This window comes from Astyanax mexicanus, chromosome 12 (assembly GCF_023375975.1).
Source record: "Astyanax mexicanus isolate ESR-SI-001 chromosome 12, AstMex3_surface, whole genome shotgun sequence".
NCBI lineage: Eukaryota > Metazoa > Chordata > Actinopteri > Characiformes > Acestrorhamphidae > Astyanax > Astyanax mexicanus.
Genome location: NC_064419.1, coordinates 38,331,396 through 38,350,529, shown reverse-complemented (window position 1 = coordinate 38,350,529; position 19,134 = coordinate 38,331,396). Strand labels below are relative to the sequence as shown.

Below are 19,134 nucleotides of genomic sequence, written 5' to 3'. Positions count from 1 at the left end.
ACATACATACAAACGATGGAGTCAGTATATTAAACATGACATTTAGTTTAACCGCTGGCAATGCAGCTGAACTCATTTACTATCAAGTGATCAGAGCAAGTCTGGCTTCTAATTACAGTGAAGTGAGCCATATAGACCTTATAAAGTCGGTCAGGCATATCAACGCTCTTCAAAGCGACTTGCAGCACAGAAACTACAGAATTATTCCGTTTTTCCTAACGTGAAATTTCCCAGTACTGAAATCTTGAGGGTCAGATCATTTATGATTTTTCTGATTTTGAAACTACAGTCATAATTCGCTAAAAACAAGGACAGGTTTACTGTGATGTTACAGGAATAGTAAAAACCAGATGATGTCAATAAGTGAAAAACTGAGATACATGGTTCAAACGTGACCATAACAACATATGCCCGAAGGGTTGTGGATATATTCTCTTAAAAGTGACTTCATCAGTGTTGTGCGTGAACGAGTTCAAAAGAACGCGTTCATAGAACACGCTCATTTTTTCGTGAACGTTGAACTGAACGCAACACATTTTTTAATAAAGAACTTGAACGTGAATTAGTTCACTCTATGTGTCATGAACGGCAGACATCACTGTAAATGAACGTTGGCTAGAGAGCGCGGAGCGCGAGGGCGAGAGAGAGAGAGAGAGACAATTAAGTCAATTAAAAAAAATGGCTAGTGGAAGTGATGGCACGAAGACAGACATCGATTCTCCTTATGAACATTTTCATCACCTGGTAAGAAACCCACAATTACAGTGTCATGAGCAAATCTCTACAATGAGCAGTTTTAAAGAACGTATAGTGATTTCTAGCTTGTAGTGTGAAAAAAAGGATTTATTTGAATATCTCACGAAAAAAGTAAAATGAACTGAACTTTGAACTAGTTCAGAATTAAAATTGTGAACTGTGAACGTGAACTGTTCACTTTGAGCATGTATGAACTGAACTTGAACTAGTTCAGAAAAGCTATGAACTGGCACAACACTGGACTTCATCTACTTTATAGTGAACCTATTGATGCATATGAAATATGAATATAATCCTCCAGAATTTGAGCTGTGGAGGATCGGAACTGTGTTTTCTGAAGGATGAAACTGCATTCAGTAATTCTGGTGTGTTTGGTGAAAAAAAAAAGAAAAGAAAAAAATTATAACTTACCCCAGATACAGACAAACAGCCCACCCAGCCCACATCAGTCTGACTGCTGCAACTGCCTATAAATATTGTTATCTGGTTGAATGAACTACAAAATTAATTTAATTTCATCTGAAGGAAAAAATAGCAACAGCAATTTCATGTGGAATAGTGACAAGTGCTGCACTGCAAAAAAAAATCCATTTGCAAAAACTATACAAAATATATGCATATTAATGGTGTCCTACCACTAAAATCCACTTTTTTTCTTAACTACTATAGGTCTCTCTGAGTTGTGTATGCTAGTAAAAGAAAAATATTCAGAAAAATGAGTCGATCAGGAAAAGCACTGTATCTACATCAACCGTGAATTAGTATTCATGGCCTCACCCACCTGGGCTCTCAACCACCCACATGCAGCACTGAAGCTACACAGCCAGGCAGTCCGTTCCTGTGTTATTTGTGCAAATAACAAACTAGCATTACTACTTAAAAACTCTAACACTGCAAGTGATGTAAATTCAGTTATTTTTATTTTTCCTGTATGAATACAATTGAACAAGGCCACATTATGTACAAATCTTCCACCAGAACCCCAAACAGAGCATAAGTCCAAGTCCAAAAAAAGTAGTCCATAAAGTCCATAAAAAATAGTCGGAAACCCAAAGCATCCAAGATCCCTAAAAATTAGACCAGTTTAAAAAAACAAACAAAAAAAAAACCTCGACCCAAAAATCTTTTAAAAATCCCAAAAAAACAAAAAGATTATTCCTCAGCAAAAAAAAAAAACAAAAAAAAAAAAACACACTTGACACCGTCTCTGGTCTCTTATTAAATTTAACTTTGCACATGTTCCTATCTGTTTACATAATATCTAAATCACAGCTGCCCTTCCTGTTTACACAAACCTTCATCAGAGTAAAAGTACTACTGATCTCAGAGCATCACCTCTCATCAGCTGTCTAATAAAATTCAGTACACTTTAACTGATTTGGAACCAGCATTCTTACTCTGAGAAGTTTGATCAATATGGGCCAATATTTTTTCTACAAATAACTGTTTTACATCAAACCACTCTCAGTGATTATATGATGATGAAATGTTAAAATATTTGGAGTTGCCCTCAAAAGTTTAACTTTGCAGAAGTCAAGGTGTTCCTATCAGTTTACATCATACCTTAATCACAGCTAATCCACACCACGTGCTGCCATTCCTGTTTACACAAACCTTCATCAGGTCTACCTTTTAAAAGGTCAGCCCAAAACACAATTAGCAATGGTGTCACCAACTTAGACAGGGAACACTGGTTCTTTTTTCATTCATTCATTGTATAACTGATGATGATACCTGCCTCAACCTCTTGTAACTGGTTCAAAAGTTCAAACCTTTATAAAAAAAAAAGGATTTCACATTGCAAACAAACCTAATCATGGTTCAACTGATCAAGACCAAGAACATCTCTTTTGGTTAGACCAAATTTGTGTATTGTGGTATCTTTTACATCTTCTATTTTAGCAAGTCTACCACATGTGTAGGTGAGTCTGGCTCTGCCTCTGATCTCTACTGTTCAGACTGTAGTTAAAAAATCAGCATAATAGTGAAATGGACATTATTCACAGTGAATACACCTTTTCACATCAAACCACTCTCCGTGATTGAATTATGAAGATTTTTTTTAAATCACCAACTTAGCCAGGCAACACTGGTTCTTTTTTGTTCATTCATTGTATAACTGGTAATGATACCTGCCTCAACTTATTGTAACTGGTTCAAAAGTTCAAACTATCAAAGAAAAAAAAAGGTTTTCACATTGCAAACAAATCCTATCATGGTTCAACTGATCAAGACCACCTCTTTTGGTTAGACCAAATTTAGGGTTTGCGGTATCTTTTACACCTTCTATTTTTGTGGTTCTACCAAATGCGTAAGTGAACCTGAATCTGCCTCTGGTCTCTACTGTTCAGACTGTGGTTACAAAATCAGCTAAATGGTGAATTTTTTTAATATTTGGAGTTGCCCTTAAAAGTAAAACTTCGCACAAGTCAAGGTGTTCCTATCAGTTTGCATAATACCTTAATCACCGCTAATTCACCGTAGACTGTAGTTACAAAATCAGCATAATAGTGAAATTGACATTATTCACAGTGAATACGCCTTTTCACATCAAACCACTCTCCGTGATTGAATTATGAAGAAACTTTAAAATCATTGGAATTGCCCTTAAAAGTTAAACTTTGCACAACTCAAGGTGTTCCTATTAGTTTACATAATACTTAGATTAAAGCTAATCCACACCACGGTTTAATTAGTTCCCAAACATATTTAGTGATGGGTTCACCAAATTCAACAATTGTTCAACTGTCAGAGAACAATTGTTCTTTTTCTTATTTCATTGTGTAATAAGTAATAATACCTGCCTCAACTTCTTGTAACTGGTTCAAAAGTTGGAACTATCCAAAAAAAGGTTTTAATATTGCAAACAAACTTAACAATGGTTCAACAGATCCAGACCAAAAACAGCTCTTTTGGTTGGACCAAATGTGTGGATTGTGTTTTCTTTCACACCTTCTCTTCTGGCAGGTATATCTTTTAAAAGGTCATCCAAAACACAATTAGTGACGGTGTCAACAACTTAGCCAGAGAATACTGGTTCTTTTTCTTATTTCATTGTGTAACAAGTAATAATACATGCCTTAACTTCCTGTAACAGGCTTAAAAGTCCAAAGTCTAATCAAATTATGGTTGACCTTCTATTTTTCTAGGTCAACTATATGAGTTGGTAACCCTAAACCTGCCTTTGGGCTCTACTAGAATCTAATTGCAAAATCTGCAAAATTGTGGCCCTTTTTGGCTTTATAACATAAAATGGCTGGGAAAAGAACCATCGCATATATGCACCAAGTTTTACACTCAATACACCTCATTTATCAAGCATTTCAGAGTAAAAGTACGGATCTAAGACAATCACCTCTAATCAGCTGTCTAATAGAGTTCAGTACACTTCAACTGATCTGAAACCAGTTTGATAAATGTTTTTTTCTACAATTAACAACCCCGTATCAAGCCACTCTCAGTGATTGAATTATGATGAAAGTTTAAATATTTGGAGTTTCCCTTAAAAGTTAAACTTTGCACAAGTCAAGGTGTTCCTATCAGTTTACATCACACCTTAATCACAGCTAATCCACACCACTGTTTTAATGCGCTGCCATTCCTGTTTACACAAACCTTCATCAGGTCTACCTTTTAAAAGGTCACCCCAAAACACAATTAGCAATGGTGTCACCAACTTAGCCAGAGAAAAGAGCGCGCCGGTTGACAAAGGACGACATGCCTGCTGGGAGAACATCTCGCTGCCCTGTGAGGCGGCCTGCTCTTTTGCTAATGTCCCACTGGGTCTTCTTGAGAAGTCTGGAGCCCTAAAGGTCTGATGTCATTGCGCCAAGCTCAAAAACCATATTAGAGACCATTTTCTCTTGCTCTGGAATTTGACGCCACAAACACAAAGATTTTTCTATTTTGTTTTATCTCATAAAAAGGGCTTTTATGTTGTTTTTTTTATCTCTTAACTGCTGATTAGGCCCTTGGTGTAAACGTCAGTGTGAGGGCTGCTTTGCCTCTTATTGAAGTAAGAAACAGAAAGGCTAACTGTAGAGTGTAGAGGCTTCTTCATGTCTGCAGAGATTGCTCAGATGTTGCCCAGCAAAGAAAGTCTCGCTGGAATATTCAGTAACCCTTGCTTGTCAGGCTTGTTGAATAGCAAATACTAAAATTTGGGCTTCATAAAACTTAAAAATGTACTACACACAAAGTGATCTATTTTAGCTGTTTATTTCTTTTATTGTTGATGATTGTGGCTTATAGCCAATGAAAACCCAAGAATCAGTATCTCAGAAAATTGGAATATTATATAAGAACAATTGGTATATTTGGTAGTGTGGGCAGTGTGCCAAAATCCTGCTGGAAAATGAAATCTGCATCTCCATTAAAGTTGTCTTTCAACAGAGGGAATTATGAAGTGCTGTAAGATTTTTTGGGAAAACACTGCACTTTACGGAACTTTAGACTTGATAAAACACAGTGGATCAACACCAGCAGATGACATGACTCTCCAAACCATCACTGATTGGTGGAATCCTCACACTAGACCTCAAGCAGCTTGGACTGTGTGTCTCTCCACTCTTCCTCTAGACTATGCTCCCTTGATTTTCATACAAAATGCAAAATTTACTAATGATCAGTGATGGTCTGGAGAGACTACTACTCTGACTACTTTTATGGAGATGCAGATTTCATTTTCCAGTAGAATTTTGGCACACTGCACACACTGCCAAAAGTACCAATTGGTCTTACATAATATTCAAATTTTTGAGACACTGATTTTTGGTTGTAAGCCATTTTTTGAGATTAACCTGTATTTTCAATAATGATAGGTGTGGCGATACAGCTGGCCATGGTATAGTGTATATATCTGTGTCTTTAAGGCAAGCTCATGAGATTGCAGCAGTATGTGGACGAGTATTGTCCTACTAGAATAGTACAATAAAATGTGTATTTCGGCACTGAAACAGGTCCTCACGAATAAGAATCTTTAAAACAGTGGCTTGCAATAGTATTCGTACCACTTGAACCTTTTCACATTTTGTCACCTAACAATCACACTTAACTTAATTGTATTTTATTGAGATTTTAAGGCATGGACCAACGCAAACATTTTGCCTAAATCCAAAGCACTAGGTGTGGCAGAAAAGTAACAGGATGCTCATCTCCCTGAACACACCATTCCCACTGTGAAACATGGTGGTGGCTGCATCATGCTGTGTGGAAACTGTTCTTCAGCAGGGACAGGGAAGCTGGTCAGAGTTGATAAAAAATGAGGATAAAGCTAAATACAGGGCAATCCTGGTAGAAAACCTGTTGGAAGCTGCAAAAGACTTGAAACTGGAAAGGAGATTCACCTTCCAACAAGACAATGACCCTAAAAACATTCAGCCAAAGCTATAGTGGAATGGTTTACAGTATATCAAAGAACATTCATGTGTTAGAATGGCCCAGTTATTGAGCTTCTGTGGCAAGACGTGAAAATTAATGTTCACAGACGCTCTCCATCCAACCTGGATGAGATTGAGCTATTGCAAAGAAGAATGGGCAAAAATCTCAGTCTCTAGATGCGCAAAGCTGGTAGAGACAAACCCCAAAAAAGATTTGCAGCTGTAATTGCAATTATTTCTGATCCACTTCACAATTATGTTATAATTTGTGTTGGTCTACCACTTAAAATCTCAATAAAATACAATTAAAATGTGAAAAAGTTTAAGAAGTTTGAATACTTTGGCAAGCCACTGTATGTATAACTATAAATTGATTTGCATAATACTTTCTTGATCAGCATCAATGTCTATTGTATTATAGTGTTGCACTCAGTTTATGATCTGCTTTAATATAGCCCTTATGCCCCCAAACAAGCCTACATAAATACTCATGTTTAATAGGCATAATCTGATGAACATGACACTTGTTTTGTTGGGTTTAGCTCCTTGAATAGTCCCTCTGTCTTCACCCCCACTGTACAGTACAGCTTGTAGTTGCAGGCTGGGTTGTGCACAGTGTCACTGAGTACTGGCTTCATCTTTCTAATGTACTTTCAGCAGTTTAAATGAGATGCTAATATTATACAGCGAGAACAGAGCAGCGGTAACATTAATTGGACGTGTTTGGAATGGGACAGCGAAGCAGCAGTCGTCCCAGGGATGCGTGCGGGGGTGCGGGGGGAAGTCTCGCACACAGGTGGCCTGCACCCGACGGAGCCGGCACAAAGAGCCGCGGAGATGTGAACACTTTCTCTACCGCGGCTTCTCCTCCTCCCTAATTGGCCTTGAGCTGTCATTAGCGCCGTATTTCTCTTAGAAAAACTAAAGAAAAGCAATTAATAGTTTATCAAAAACCATATGCAAATGGGCAAACCTCTACCCAAAGACACAGGCTGATAAGGGAGAGGGGAAATAATTAGGGACAGATGTTTGAGAAACAGTCCAGGACAGCTCACTGAGTTAGAACTCAAACACCGTTACTAATATGAGATTTTATGAAACGCTTGTGCTGTCGCAAAACATGCTGAATCCTGGGTGTTATTGCCAACTAAGTCTTTCAGCATCCGTATCCACCATATGTCCTTCAGAACTGAGTATTAGCTGGGGAGCATCATTTATACCAGTGGTGTCAAACTCAAAAAAATGTCATGGGGCAAAGGACGTTTCATTTTTAAACATAATTTAACAATATAAAGCAAAAAGTGCAGTGTATTATTCAAAATATGTGCTTAAAGACCAGTAAGGATTTCATTGTATGCATCATCAGTTATAAGGAAAGCATGCTGAGTTAAAAGCACCGACAGCTCCTGGCAGCAGAGCTTCAGCCTGTATTTTCTTATTTGAACTGTGCAGTACGTCACAGAAATCTATGTGGGTTGTGACCTCCGAATCTGCCATTTGCCATTCCCCCAATCTCATTTCCACACCCCGGGTTGGCAGGTATAGAACACAGCAACACACATACACTGTGCTGCAGCCATTAAAAACAGGCAAACTGTACATATTTTTTTGCTGAACAGGTAATCATTGAGCTTCAGTAAGGTTGATAACCCTAGGTAGGATATGGTTTTAGTGTCCAGAATGCCTACCAGTATCTCTACTAGGCTAGTGGTGGTGGTAAATATACTAATATTGTAGCTGGTCAAGGACAGACAACTGTAGTCTAGCCAGTGTAGTGTATTTCACCATTTTACACTCTCTCTCACATTTATCCCCTGATTATTTGGTACATGCGGGATCTTTTTGTCCAGGGCCAGACAAGTCCAGAATCATTTTTGCGTTTGAGTTAAACTGTATCATAGTAGTTGTCTTGGCAGAAAATTGATCAAACAAAGCTTGATGGGAATGTACATCGCTTCATAATAAAACTTGCAAGAGTTATGTTTTTTACTTTTTTATTTTTACTTTGTTTCTATAGAATAAAAGGAAATGCAACCTTGGTTTCCATGCTTATATGTTGTCATTAGTTTATACCAATTCAACAGTGAAGCCAGACCTCAAACACTGAAACAAGATGGCAGAAAAAGTATTTTTTTCTGTCTGAAAACATGATGAATTCTGAGTTTTATTGCCAATTAAGTCTTTCAGCATCCATATCCTCCATATGTCCTTCAGACTCAAGAATCAGCTGGGGAGAAACGTTTCTACAATGGAGCATTCTTCCTCAGACAAGAGTGTGAGAACTGCCGCTGGCATCTTTTCCGGCCAGGGCCACTGAAGTCCAGACTAATTTTTGTCATCTAAGCCGTATGTCGTCATAGACGTCTATGTCTGTTGGTTTCTTTTGTAAAGTACAGACAAAGCCAGAGCTCGCTCTGTGGACTACTGGCTAACCCCAGAAGTCAATCACACATAAAAGGTACATCAAAGATAACTCGCCCTGGCATCGTACAATCCTTTCTCCCATGTTTCTGATGAACCTGTCAGTTTATTTTTTTCAAAAGCTCTAGAAAGTGAACACAACGGTGCGCTCAGCAGTGGAAGCAGGAGCTTTGAAACACAAGTGCAACAAGTGCGCTGTGATCGATTGTAAGAAAAGGATTGTTGGCTCACACATATTGGGGAACTGGTGAAAGAGTACAAAGAAGTTCTGTTTTTCATTATATAGGGCAGCACTGCTTGAGTGGTTTCTTGAGTTTGAGACCCCTTGTAATGTGAAGTGACTTTGGGAAGAATTGTGGAATTTCAGTTATGCATCCCCTAATTCCTAATTCCCCTAATTTAAGGTGGAAGTACTGAGAAAGTTTCAAACCTCACCATTCAAAACACATACATGCTAGCACAGTGGATAACATCACCACCATCATAGATGAGTTTTAAAATGACAGCATTTCCATGGCTGCATACTGCCATTGGATGTGTTCCAATATTTTTTTCAAATTTACCAAAACTGCCCCCTAATTTTCATCCTAACAACCTTAATAAGACTTCCACCAACGCTTGCAATGCTTCCAACACTCTATATCAATACTCTATACTCTACATGTGAAGCCTCTTTTTAAACCGTTTTCAATGCAGCATAAATAGACAGCCAACATGGGTCAAATTCCCAGCTCTGAAGCATCAGCTAACAACTGAATAGAGAGAGCACCATCTACCCACCCATAGAGATAGAGCTTATCCAATAGCACTCTCTCAGACTCTATAGCTGCTGAAGATGAAGTAGCATGACATGAAACTAGGAAGAAGTATGATGTCATAACATACTCACTATCGTTATCCTTAATTTCCTTAATTTCTTAAAACTGAGAAGCCAAAATCTCAACTAAGACATAACCATCTCATCCACGAATACAGATACTGGTATTGCTAAAGTCTCATACTTTGCCAATGAGGTCCTGATACTAACAGCCGATGGACGTTTTTTTGTTTTTTGGTGTCAACAAAGGTAGGCCTATCAGATTCTGATAATCTAATTGTAGTTTGTAAGTGGTTCACATGTGGTTCACTGTTATCTCATTATTATTCTTCATTATTATTCCTTTTGGAATCATTTTGTTTGGATGGTTTCTCCTAGGAAGGTTCACCAGTGTTCCATATTTCTCCATTAGTGAATAATAGCTCTCACTGTGGTTCTCTGGAGTCCCAAAGCTTTAGAAATGACTTTGTAACCTTTTCCAGACTGATAGATGATCAATGACTTTGTTTTCTCACCTGTTTTGGAGTTTTTTATTCATATTGTGGTATAATGTGTTGCTTTTTGAGATGGTTTATCTGCTTCATGTTGTCAGAAAGGTTCTATTTAAAAGATTTCTTGATTCTACAGGTCTGGCTGCAATCAGGCCTGGTTGTGGTTAGTATTTAAATTAAACTCAGCTTTCCAAAAAGTGTGATTAATCACAGTTAATTTTTGGGGGGCAAACACTTTTTCAGATAGGGCCAGACTGGGTTGGATAGTTATTTTTCCTTAATAAATGAAATCATCATGTAAAAAGTGCTTTTTATATTTACTCAGGTAATATGTGTGTGATATTAAAATTTGTTTGATAATCTGAAAAATGTAAGTATGACAAAAATACAAAATAAAAAGAAATCTGTAAGGTGGCAAATACTTTTTCACGCCACTGTGTGTATATATATATATATATATATATATATATATATATATATATATATATATATATATATATATATATATATATATATATATATATATATACATACACCTGCCATATGTTGCCATCTCTCAAAAATTCCTGCCCTACTCTTGCCGCCTCATAAATATTCTACACCATTACATATCACTAGTAGGTATCACTGTCAGTATTGGTATTGTTGCATGTTCTAATACTCGTACTCTGTTGGAACAAAATAGTATCGAAGCATCCCTTGTAATGCAGCTGTATTTGTAACTATTTCCTACTCACCTCCACACTAGCACCAGGAGGGTGAACAATGCTTTACTGGTGTAACCACCACTAAACAACTAAACTAAACAAACACAACCACCAACCCCCAACAAACAACCCCAACAACTGAAAGAGGACGGCCACTTTGCATGCTGGGAATTACCTGTGAGACATGAGATTGTGGCAACTTTAAATTGGTGGCTTCTGGAAGAGTAAAGACAGGTACTCTTCTCTCTACTCTTTCTGTCTTCTTCACGCACAGTAATGCTAGGTTTATTTTACATAGTGCAGCTTTAATGAAAAAGCCCCTTTGGCCATCAACTCAAATGCCTCTAAACTAAAAATACTGCCAGGAATAGGTTCTTCTTCATCTAACCCACACATCATCCTGCAATAACAGAGCATAGCCACTGAATATTCACTACTCCACTCGCAATTATGCAGCCGTCTGCTCTCTCTCTCTCTCTCTCTCTCTCTCTCTCTCTCTCTCAAGCTTTCTCTGTGTTGCACTTGGCTTGTCCCTGTTCAAGTGTTCTCTCTGTTCATAAATAAAAGGTTACAAAGCACTATAATGGCAAATCCGACCTTGAATATGAGTGTGTGTATAAGCCTCCGCGTTTCTTTGATCTTTTCCGCCAACACACCGGTGCAATAAATAATCCTCCTCGGAAGTGGGAGGGTGGGGGGTGGTTAGAGGAAGACGATCCGGGAGTGTGTCTTTTCAAGTTCCCACACAAAAGAACTGTGGTTAATAAAAGAATGTGGTCATACAGTCGCAGGCTTAACCTAAGAGGATGTGCATGTTGATAGTAGGGTAAAGCAGATTGACCTTTGTGCACGCCTATTGTGCTTGTCTGCTTTGCCACTTTGCCTCTTTCCTCTTGCTTAAAAAAGGGGTATTTAATGTAAAGCAAGAGCTGAGATATACTCAAGGGTTATCGCATTTGGAGTGGAAACCATTTCTCACCAGGGTCTATTCATCCTTCAACACCATACTGAAAAAGTAAGGCTTGCTTAAGAGGTTTCAGGACGTGCAAGCACTTCTATGGACAAAGCCATTTCTAAGTCCAAAAAAGCAATAAAAAAAGACTGCAATGAAAGCCTGGTTCATGAATACTACAGAAGTCATACAGGACATGCACACTATCGTTCATTGGCTAGATTCATGCCACTGCCTTTTAGGACATTTATACCACCTCTCTGTCCGACAACTTCACCACAATCGTCTCTTCTTTACTGTTCTACAAGAAGTCTCTGGAGTGCAGTCCCAAGCTGAGTCTCTAATGAGCAGATTCCAGTCAAATCTTGAGTCTAAAAGTTTGAGTTAAGTCTCTGGAGTCTCTAGGGTGTGTATGTTTGAGTCTCTGAGGTGTGAGTACAAGTTGAGTCATTTGGGATTCAGATTCAAGTCAAGTCAAAGCTTTGGGATGTATATTAGAACCAGGTCTCTAGGGTGTAGGTCCAAGATGAGGTGTATGGCTAAGCTGAATCTCAGAGGTGTTTGTCCTAGTTGAGTTTTCGAGATTTGGGTCTGAACTGGACCTCTGGGATGTAGGTCTAAGTAAGTCCTGGTGATGTATGATCAAATTGAGTGTTTGGGGTGTACGAGAGAGTCAAGTCCCTAGTGTGTGAGTTTATGCTACTAAAGTGGAGGTCCAAGTCAATTCTCTATGGTGCAGACCTGAATCAAGTCTCTGGAGTGTGAGTTTAAATCAAGTCCCTTGCAAGTAGGACCAAGTGGAGTCTCTGGGATGTAGGTCAAAGTTGAGTCTCTGGGATGCAGGTCCAAGTTGAATCTTTGGGATATAAGTCTGAATTGAGTCTTTGAGGTGCAGGTCAAATCTCTAGGATGTTGGTCCGAACTGAGTCTTTGGTATTTTGGTGCTGGCTGATACTCTGGGGTGAAAGTCTGAGTTCAGTCTCCAGGGCGCATGCCCGAGTCAAATCTCTGGAATGCAGATCCGACTCAAATCTCTAGAGTGCCGATTCAAGACAAATCTCTAGAGTGCAGGTCCGAGTCAAATATCTGAAGTGAGATCCGAGACAAATGTCTAGAGTTCAGGTCCAGGTCAAATATCTGGTGTGCAGGTCTGAGTCAAATCTCTGGGATGGTGGTCTTGTTAAATCTTTGGGATGAAAGTCTGAGTTGAGTCACTGGAGTACAGGTCTGAGTCAAATCTCTGGAGTGGAAGTCTGAGTCAAATCTCTGGGGTGCAGGACAGAGTCAAATCTCTGGAGTGGAGGTCTGAGTCAAATCTCTGGGGTGCAGGACAGAGTCAAATCTCTGGAGTGGAGGTCTGAGTCAAATCTCTGGGGTGCAGGACAGAGTCAAATCTCTGGAGTGGAGGTCTGAGTCAAATCTCTGGGGTGCAGGTCTGAGTCAAATCTCTGGAGTGGAGGTCTGAGTCAAATCTCTGGAGTGGAGGTCTGAGTCAAATCTCTGGAGTGGAGGTCTGAGTCAAATCTCTGGAGTGGAGCTCTGAGTCAAATCTCTGGAGTGGAGGTCTGAGTTAAATCTCTGGGATGTTGGTCCTGTTGAGTCTTTTGAAAGAAATGCTGAGTTGAGTCTCTGGGCTACAGGTCCGAGTCAAATCTCTGGGGTGCAGGTTCGAGTCAATTTTCTGGGGTGCAGGTTCAAGTCAATTCTCTGAGATGCAGGACTGAGAGGAGTGCCTGGGTGTGAAAGTAAAAGTTGGGCCATTTCAGATGCAGAAATAAGTCGAGCTTCTGGGATGCAGATATGAGTTGAGTTTTTGAGGTGCGAGTACAGGTTGAGTCATTTGGAATGCAGATTCAAATTCAAAGCTTTGGGATGTAAATTAGAAGCAAGTCTCCAGAGCAAATGTCCTAGATGAGTCTCTGGGTGTGAGTTTGAGTCAAGCCTCTGGCAAGTAGGATCAAGATGAGTCTCTGGGACGTCGGTCTGAGTTGAGTCTCTGGGATGTAAGTCCGAGTTTAGTCACTGGGGTGCAGTTCTGACTCAAATTGGAAGATGCAGGTTTGAGTTATTTGCCTGGGTGTTGGACATTTTTAAGTGCAGATGTAAGTTGAGTCTCTGGAATTCAGATTTAAATTAAGTCTTTGAGGTGTGAGTTAAGCAATTCCAGTTAACAATCCTAGTCCAGTCTCTAGAACACAAGTTCAAGTTAAATCTCTGGGCTGTAATTTAGAATGGAGTCTCTAAGAAGTTAGTTCTAGTTAAGTGTATGGAGTGTAAGTAGACCCAAACCAAGTCTCTTGGTGGTACATATCCAAGTTGAGTTTTAGGTCCAAACCAAGTCCCTTGGGGGTACATATCCAAGTTGAGTTTTAGGTCCAAATTCAAGTCAATTCTCTGGGGTGTGAGTTAGATGTTTGTCTAGGGTGCAGGTTCAAGTCAAACCTTTGGAGTCTAGGTCAGAGTTGTGTCTCTAAGTGTGTGAGTTTAAAGTCTCCCGAAAACATTTCACATTCAACACAGCACTGTCAATTTTGATAATATTGAGAATAATAGGTAACCCAGCTGAAGTCTTGGTATGTCTTATGAACTGTTCTTTTATCATTCTGTTCCTACTACCCCTGTACACTAGGTGGCAATGTGCAGCTTTTGTAATGTTCAGAAGTGAGTGTAAAATCCTTAAAGGTATGTCTGCCCACTCTGCTTATCCAAGCTCGTCATATTTGCACTGACATCTAGAGGGTTTTTCTTATCAAGGTCTATCTCAAAACAATTATTGGCATATCCTGTAGTAGTGATCCAAAAAAAACTCCAACAATGAGCTTCCAAAACTCTCAGGATGATGGAAACAACACATCAAAATATTGTTCAAATATTATTTTTGTACATTATACTTTAGGGCATGTTTCTATTTTTTTTTAAAGGCTGGGTTCATAAATATCTCACTGGTAATGAAGTTAAGTTACAACGGTGCTCTGGAGGCCATATTTTTAATGGGTGCTATATTGTTGCAACCGTCTCTCAAATTTGACATGTTATGAACATTTTTATATAATTCTAATATTAATATCAATGATTGCACTCAGCTCCTGTTTGGGAGCAAGAACAGACACGGTACATCAACTTAAAACAACAAAAACTAAGTCTGGAATCTAATAAAGGAAGTAGAAGCAATGTTTGTGTGCTGTTTTGGGCTTTTTGAATCTTTTTAACAATGAAAAATATTTAAAAAATATATAGCCAACCTATCTTTGTTTTACTTTCAAACGAGGAAGGAAGATGAATGAAGAAGGCTAAAGAAAAGCATTCAAAAATTATCCTAAAAGATTCCTAGTGCCTGACACAATCTGCAAAGCTAATTTTTAATGTCATTTATTGTTTTGTTTTTTTTTCAAAATCAAGACAAAGCTGCTTGTTTTCAAATCTGTTTATATTTTCTTCTTTTATCTGATTGGCTGAGACACGTTCAAAGCCATTGTAAGGAAAATGAATTCTGTATTAATGCTCTTTGAAAGAAGTTCTTTTCAACTGTAGTTTTAGATGTTTCCCATGATGCTCCGTTCAAACAGATCAAAAGCTGCCTGTTAAATGAGTGTCTGTTTACGCATACCTTGTTGATGATATGTTTCCTTGTTAATGCATCTATTAAATTAAATAAAGATAAACATATCTCTGCATTTATACTGGGAACATTATACAGATTGTAATGGAATTTCTGATGCAACAAACTCTAGTGGATCAAGATTTAGGCTGATCCAGATATATTTTTTATTTTATTTTAATACTAAAGTCGTCTAAACACTACTAAACAAAAAATCAAGAACACTTCCTATGAACCCTGTATTCATAATGTATTATAAATGCATTAATAATAAAATTATTTGACATGCATAATACCTTATAATGACTGTAATAAGTCTGTATAATAACTCATAAGTACTTACAGTGACCTTCATAACACATTATAAACTACAAGTATAAGGGTTTACATAGAAGGGGCTTATAATGCCTTATCATATCTGTTCATGTTCAAGAATAGTGTACAATGTAGTGTTGTAATGCACTATAACACACATACAGTCTTTACAGATACAGTCATGACTTTAAGTGAAGTGAATTTTCATACGCTTCACTATAATGTCTTGACAGTAATGACTGTATATAAAGCTTTATAATGTGTTACGCACTTATATGAAAGCTTAATTTGAGTAATCATAGCTGCATGTTATAATGCGTTATACCAAAATATACCAATTGTGTGTTAAAGTGCATTACAACATTACATTGTACAATGTTCTTATGAACAGACATAATAAGGCATTATAAGCACTTTCTTTATAAACCCTTATACTTGTAGTTTATAATGTGTTGTGAATGCTGATGTAAGGACTTCTGAGTTATTATACATGCTTGTTACAGTCATTATAAGGTATTATATGCATATCATATAATACTTGAGTTTCTTGCTCTTAATGTGTTTGAGAGCATCAGTTGTAAAGTTGTGAAGAAGTAGAGTTACAGGAATACAGTGAATAATTGTATTTGAGTAATGTTCTAATCCATATTATGAGAAGCAAGAACTACTCAACTGAGTAAAGAAAAAAATACTTTAACCCTTTGAACTCTAGGCTGTTTTGGTGTTTTTTTCTTCGTTTTTGTCAGTCCTTTTTTTTTAAGGTCTTATAACACAGTAATTATATCAGACAGCCACATGCCATGAGCTTTTTTACTCCAGTAGTCATACGGCTGCATAAAAATATAATCATTTAAAACGTAAAATGAAGCAGAATTTTTATATTTTCCTGGAACTGATCATGTTTTGGTCAAAATTTTACCAAGCGCCTGTTTTTTTGTTTTTTTTTTTACTTATTTTTGAATGTATAGACTTTAAATATATTCACACCTAAGATATATTTAAAAAAATGGTTAGACAAGAGAGTTTATGAGTTAAAAGCATAAGAATATTGATGATAAATCATTACATGGTTTATTAATTATTACTTTGACAAAATACATGGAGAAACAGCATCAGGCAGATTTATTTTTCTTGATAATCAATAATCACATCTCTAGGATACATGTAGATACTAAAAACCTGACACTCAGAGCAGCCTATACCTTTCAGTATTTTGATCAGGACACACAAAGAAAACAAAAATATACAAAAATCTAAACTTTTTAGTCTAAATAAATAAAAATATTTAGTGCAAAATAACTACTTAGTAAAAATGTGCAAGTAAAATAAAAACTATATAAAGTAGTGCGCACACCATACCTAGCTTTAGTTTGAGTAAAGCAGGTGGTTTCACACTTTTTCAGTGGACACTTTTGAGTTTATCATTTACTGCTATTATTTGGTTTGAAACATCATATAAATATGTTTGAAGCACTAAAGGTAAATAATATTGGTTGGGGAAGGAGATTTCTTTACTTTTTTAGGTGTTTTTCTAAATGGGTTTCTTGTAGATTTAGCTTTACCGCACTGGGATGTCATCACTGTTTTTAGAAAGAGTAAATTCCACCCTTTCTAACCATATATGGATTATGTTGATGTGTGAAGGGATTCCTGAGTAATTAAGCTGAGAACACAAGGTACGATTTTGGAGGGAAAATCCGTCCATAGGGTTCTAAGGGTTAATAAATGAAGATCAGTTCATCTGAAACATAGAAATAACTGCTGCTAAATAAATAATGATTGCTAATCCTCCTATTCCAAACCAGTGCCTTCCCAGTAACACTCCGTCACGTAGTGTGAAAACATATGAAGTTGCACCCACAGCTGTGGAGGGCACTCATAATGAAGGTGTCCTTGCCACTCTTCAGCAGAAGGAGGACGCTGCCGTCGCCGTGGCCACACAGTTGTCGACTCGTCGACATATGCTAGGCGGCGTTAGCGCTTTAGCAGCTAATTAGAGCTTATAGAACACACGCGTGTTGTAAATGTTAAATAGATGTTTGCGTTTTTTGACATTTTGGAAACAAATCAGCTAAATCTATGAATATTTAATGTGTTTTAGGTTTATTTCTCTTCACACAGGTTCCATGATTTGGATGAAAGTGTCATAAATAATATAAAATATATAATTTCCAATGATTGCATTTGTGTCAACAAGGATTACCAGTACGTTTTACAGCTTATGTAACATTTAAAGTGAGGATATCCAGATCAGGCTATTTTGCCTGGTTATCCTCGCTTTGCAAAAGGATTTGCCCCCCTTGAACTTTTGAAACTTTTGCCACATTTTAGGCTTCAAACATAAATATTTGAAATGATAAATTTTTGTAAAGAATCAGCAACAAGTGGGACACAATCGTGAAGTGGAAACGAAATTTATTGGATGTTTTAAACTTGTTTTAGACATAAAAAACAACAAAAAAGTGGGCCGTGCAATATTATTTGTCCCCCTTGCGTTAATACACTTTTTTAGCGCCACCTTTTGCTGTGATTACAGCTGCTCCCAAGTCTCTTGGGGTTTGTCCATCAGTTTTGCACATTGAGAGACTGAAATCTTTGCCCCATTCTTCCCTTTAAAACAGCTGGAGCTCAGTGAGGTTGGATGTTGCGTTGGTTTATGAAAAGCAGTTTTCAGCTCTTTCCACAGATTCCCAATAAGATTCAGGTCTGGACTTTGACTTGGCCATTCTAACACCTGGATATGTTTGTTTGTAAACCGTTCCATTGTTGATTTTGCTTTATGTTTTGGATATTGTCTTGTTGGAATCTTCCACCTCAGCTGTAGATCTCAGCAGTTCATCCAGAGTGATCATGGGCCTCTTGGCTGCATCTCTGATCAGTCTCCTCCTTGTTTGAGCTGAAAGTTTAGAGGGATGGCCGGGTCTTGGTAGATTTACAGTGGTCTGTTACTCCTTCCATTTGAATATGATCGCTTGCACAGTGCTCCCTGAGATGTTTAAAGGTTGGGAAATCTTTTTGTATCCAAATCCGGCTTTAAACTTCTCCACAACAGTATCTCTGACCTGGTCTTCATGATGCTCTCTGTGCTTTAAACAGAAGTCTGAGACTCTGATCACAGAGCAGGTGCTGCATTTATACAGAGACTTGATTACACACAGGTGGATTCTATTAATCATCGTCAGTCATTTAGGTCAACACTGGATCATTCGGAGATCCTCACTAAACTTCTGGAGTGAGTTTGCTGCACGTAAAGTAAAGGGGCTGAATAATCCTGAATACTAAATTTCGTTCCACTTCATGATTGTGTCCCAGTTGTTGTTAACCTCTTAACACGCCCAGAAATATATGAAATATATCCCCACCAGTGCGTCCCCTACGATCTTACCTTCAAAACGCGTCCAAATTTAAGAGAATCCATCAATCCAGTCTCCTATAATCCCCATTTATATCCAACCGGTGCTTTAAATCATTTCAGGCAGAAAGAAATTAATATAAATTTTAACTCCTTATTAAAAGCGTTTTATTCGACGCTCCGCCGAGTGTCCGGTGTCTGCTTACAGAGCAGACTCTACTGGACGTGACGATATGCAAATGAGGTCTGTCAGCCAATCCGGTTCCGAGTTCTGCTTGGCCACAGATACTCTCTCTCAGAGACTTCCCACTCTGCAGAAAGCGCTCTGTTAAAGAGACACTGCGGTT

At 38.0% G+C, this 19,134-nt stretch overlaps 1 protein-coding gene across 2 annotated transcripts in view; it reads right to left on the bottom strand.

Annotated features, from left to right (window-relative positions):
- The window catches only part of grid2 (glutamate receptor, ionotropic, delta 2), an 874,963-nt gene that overhangs the window by 49,874 nt on the left and 805,955 nt on the right, over window positions 1–19,134 (bottom strand). The gene's annotated exons all lie outside the window — the stretch shown is intronic.